The 5089-nt window shown below is 32.9% G+C and overlaps 1 long non-coding RNA gene across 1 annotated transcript; it reads right to left on the bottom strand.

The window, feature by feature from the left end:
* LOC122145489 lies at positions 1–1248 on the bottom strand. Its single transcript, XR_006160371.1, has 3 exons — positions 1208–1248; positions 955–975; positions 1–62 (listed from the first exon to the last, which is right to left on the bottom strand). It is a non-coding gene; the product is annotated as an uncharacterized LOC122145489 (long non-coding RNA).
* Positions 1249–5089: the final 3841 nt, after the last annotated feature.

Raw genomic sequence — 5089 nt, 5'->3', positions numbered from 1 at the left:
TTTTGGTGACCTGGAACTTTGAGGAGCACTTGCTGTTGTCAGGGTTAATCCTCACAATGAACCTTTACATAACAGAAAAAAAAATTGTTAGATCATTTGATGTGTAAAAATGTCTAACAACACAACCAAATACTCACAACACAACCAAATACAGAAATGCACTGCAAATGGCACAGAACACAACAAAAATATTTCCAGGGGACCCCAATAAGTGACGAACCTGGATGGGGCATGCTTTTTTTCTTGTAAAACATACAGAGATGACATGTTTATGATATACAACTTAGTAACATTGTAAAATAATAATAATAATAATAATAATAATAATAATAATAATAATAATAATAATGTTATGTTTAAATAAGTTTCATATGTAAGAAATGTAAGGTAATGTAGGGTCCAAAGATGAAACAGCAATTTTTAAAGTTGAGACACTCACACACAGATAAATAAAGCATATTATGAAAACTTTTTTGTATAAAATGTATTTATTTGCAACAGCTCTAGACTTAGATGTTCACAAAGACTGGCGAATTTGGTCGACACGAATGTAACTTGCAGCCTTCAACACTGCATCTAGAATTCAGATCATGCTGTTCTAATCTGTTCGGGGTTTTTTGCGGCCTTTCTGTGTTTGCGGTAAATGTGAGACTGAAGGGCGGAGAGGCTTTGGAAAGTGTATGGGCATTCAGGAACTGCACACGAAAACCTGAAGTTCGCCGTGTATTTATGCTCTTTGGCATGATTAATAAAGGCGTATAATGTCCTCCACAGACCGCCACAGTGGTTTGCACACGAACATTGCGGGTTTTACTCCAGTACTATATGCATGACGTGCATTTATATGAGGTAATCAGTTAACGCAAGCGATAATAGCGGGAAAAAAACCGACTGACTTTAAACTAAATCCACAAAAGCTTTGTTGTTCGGCCAACAGTTCACGTGAACACTCACCAGCTCCTGACGTGGTCAAACCTAAGACAGAGACCCGTTAATGTCCATATTTTGACGGTGAAACGTTCAGAAAAGTGAGAGAAAGGAAAGAAATATGAATGTTTGCACAGTGTCACCACAACTCTATCTAGTTCTCTTCACAGCATAAATGTGAGGTGACTGCGCGCCGTTAAGTGGCAGCGTTTATTATTATTTTTTAGTTAAACCAAAGATATAATGTATGTAAAGTAAAAGGAGGAATATTTGTACACACCTTTGCATCTGACTGCTTCTCCTCGCATCTGTGTGTCTTCGTTTTCTTCTTTCTCCAAGCGGGAAATAAAACCTTTTCTGTGATTGGTCAGGTTTCGCGCTCTTTTTTTTTATATTTTATTTTTTACTGTATTTAGATTTACAGTAAATCAAAAATACTGTATTTTAGTGGCGACAAGGGGATATTTCCCAAAACGTAAATTTAAAATACAGTAACATGCTGTATAACTGTCCTACAGTAAAATACAGTTCATTTTACAGTTAAATACTGTTCAATTTACAGACATTTCTAACAGTGTATAAGTAAATTCTACATATGCAAAACTGTTAATTTTGAGTGAGATTGCTTTAACACTAATTACATTGACATTTTCACTGACAGATATTTCAGCAGTTGTGTAGAGAGCAAAAGGAAATGAATATTGATCTACAATCAATTAAAACCACACTGTTTTCAGTTTTCATTGCTTTGCACCTGGAAAAGAGCAGCACTGACATTCTTCTTAAAATCTCCTTTAGTGTTCAGATAAGAGCATGCGGTTTGTAACGAGTAAGAACTATCAGCAGCTCCTCAGAGGGGTAGTCTATTTCATTCCAGATCTTGGAGATACGTGGTCGAAACAACCTGCTGTTACTTATTCGAACAATGACGTGAGCAAGCGCTCGTGAGGTGGACCCATGATCCCGTGCGGGTTGTGCGTCAGATTCACGGGCCGCTTGAAATCCTGGAATGCGTGTATGATGTCAGTTCATTTTTCTGTCCGAGCCCAACTCCCGCGTGTTTACGGGATAAACCGGGGAAATCCTGCCTGACCCAGTAAGCCTCTCTCTCTCTTTCAGAGATGTGTTTGACAGAAATGAGAATTTCTTGCGTTTTTTAATGGCTTACAGCTAAAGCATGACAACTTAAATGGAAATATTAAAATTTGTTTAATTAGTACATTTCCCCCGTTTCCGAGCTCGGACAGATAGCATCGGCCCGTTCTCATCTTTATCAAACGAATTCTTCCTTTTTTTTTTTTTTTTTTTTTTTTTGTTCCGGAGATAAGGCGTTTAATTTCAGAGATTGCTTTTTTGATGTGAGAAATGAGAAGGAGAAGAAACCGCGAGATAATTTTTGTCATCTGTGATCTTATTTTATTCCACGAGGCTGGAGATGATGATGGGTTTGATCGTCTTATCGGCTGCTGCTGGTCTCTTTTATGCAGCTTATTTGATTATTTTGGATCAGAGTTATCCTCAGTAATCAGCTGGAATCCTAGACAGTGTTTCTGTCCTTCAGAGGTGTGAACACACGGCAGTATTATCACACAGACATGAAGACATGAGGTTTCTCCTCTCAAACACTGGGTCATTATTTACTCACCCTCCTATCAGAACACAAAAACAGTAGCTCGCGTTCAGTTACCGCAAAAACACGAACCAATGCCGTCCTTACAGTAAGCTTTGGCAAATAGAAGAGTAAAATAAATGGTAAAATACAAGTTGGTAAAATATGCTTAAAAGTTTGGGATCAGAACGATTTTTAATGTTTTTTTTTTTTTTTTTTTTTTTTTTTTTACATTGATAATTTTAATAATAAATCAGCATATTAGAATGATTTCTGAAGATCATGTGACATTTTATACTGGAGTAATGGCTGATGGAAATTCAGCTTTGCATCACAGAAATAAATTATATTTTAAAGGATAGTAAAATATAAACGATAATTTTATATTGTAATAATATTTTGCAAGATTACGTTTTTTTTCTGCATTTTTGATCAAATAAATGCAGCAGTGATGAGCAGAAGAGACTTTCTTTAAAACACATTACAAGTCTTACTGATCCCAAACCTTTGAACAGTAATGTGTGTATATATGTATATTATTATTTTTATTTAAAAATATATATTTTCCCTATACGTTTCAATCTAAAACATTCACATGTCACGTTTAAAGAAAAACTTTATCTGTTGTAACTTTAACTTTAACTTGTGTAATTTACAATTTTCAAAAAGAAAAAAAAATCAATTTTACAATATATAAAAGTTTAAACATTAGTAAATCATTATAAATGTAGTTTTGATCTCTAGGTTATTCCATCCACATTTGCATTTAGTCTAAATGTAGCCAACTGTGAGATTGCAAATGTATTTTCTTGCTTTTTTTTTTCTGTATTTTTCTGTATTTTCTTGACCCTGAGATACATTTTGAAATATAATTTGGTATATGAAGGTTGGAACTACATATATTTTCAATTTCAAATTAAATTAATCAAATGTATCATTGTTGCTGTTGTTAAAAAATGTTTTGTACTTTGGTGTAAAATAAAAAATAAAAAAATTAAAAGTGCTGTTAAATTTGTATTAAGTTTCATGATTTAATTTAATTAGATTTCATTTAATTTGAGAAAAAAAATCAATCCAATGAAATTAAATTTGCTGAAATAAATAAATGCATAAATAAATAAATTTATTTCATATGGTCCTAACTATGTAATTTGTGATAAAAGTTTCATAAAGTGCTGTTATATTGTATATATTTGTAATGATTTCAATTAATTAGCCATGCTTCATCATTCCTGACTGAGGTCTATTTGAGCAACAAGCATGTCTGTGATTTCTGTTGTATGGAAAAGAGCAGCGTGAACATTCTGCTAAACATGTTCTTGTGTTCCTCAGAGAGACAGAACTGAACGAAGCGCTTTGGAGGAGTTACATTAAGTGTGACTCACGACTCTTCGAGTGCTTTCAAGCGTTTCTAAAGCGAGTTCTGCACACGTTGGACGACACGGGGAAGTTTTCCAGGCGTTTCCATAGAAACCAAAGTTTTCCTGCTGGCTCTCCATCAGTCCGTGAGTCACGGCGCTCCAGTGGAGTCGTGTGTGTTTCCAGTCACACTGCTTTGGGATTTTATTGATTCATATCGACTCTGATTACAGGAACAAATGAGCAGTGACTCTGGTCCGTCTCTCTGTCCGCTGCTCACTCCTTCGCTCAGGAATACTGCAGGAAGAGTGGAGCCTGACGCTCGTCTGACGGATCACATGATGTTTGCATGTATTTGTGTGGAGGCAGATATTACTGTAGATGAAGAACAAACAATGTTTTACTTGCGTGTTTCCATTTGAAAAGGAAACAATACCACACTTTGTTTGCCAAAAAAATAAAAAGGGATTGTCATTTATTTTATGTTTTTCTTTTTTTTAATTAAAAAATCCAGAAAAAAATTAAAACACAGAAAAATTAAACTATTAGTTGAATAGACATGCTTTTTGATTATTCAAATTTAATTAAAATATTAAGATGGAAATCAGAAAAATTAAAATGGAAAACAGAATGTGGGGAAAATTTTCAACTTTTAATATTTGTATACGATTCGTGACTTCATTTATTTAGACATGATTTTTGATTACTAAAATTGAATTAAACTATTACAACAGAATCCACAAAAATCTAAAAATAAAAACATGGACTTTGGGGGGAAATTAAACAAAATGTTTTTTTTATATATACTTTTGTTAACTTTTTATAAATTGATGTTCAGTTCCTTATAAATATATAAGTTTCATGATTTCTTTTAATTAATTCAATCAAAAATTAAATATTTCATAATGTAATTTGGTAAAATAATAATGTCAAAGTGTAATATATTGAATAAGTTGTTGTTCAGTTGTATATGTTTTTTTTTTTCAGATAATTAGATGATTTATAGTTACTTACATTCAATTTAACCATTAAAACAAAATCCAGGAAAAAAAAAAGAATGTGGAGAAAGTAAATAAAATGGAATATGCAAAACATAAATAAATAAAATAAAACAGATTTCAAATGTAGTATTGGATAAACTTTTAATAAATTGTTGTTAATGTGTACATTTACTGATTTCAATTAATCATGCAG

This window comes from Cyprinus carpio, chromosome A7, assembly GCF_018340385.1.
Source record: "Cyprinus carpio isolate SPL01 chromosome A7, ASM1834038v1, whole genome shotgun sequence".
NCBI classification, from domain to species: domain Eukaryota; kingdom Metazoa; phylum Chordata; class Actinopteri; order Cypriniformes; family Cyprinidae; genus Cyprinus; species Cyprinus carpio.
This window is presented reverse-complemented; position numbering and strand designations above follow the sequence as displayed.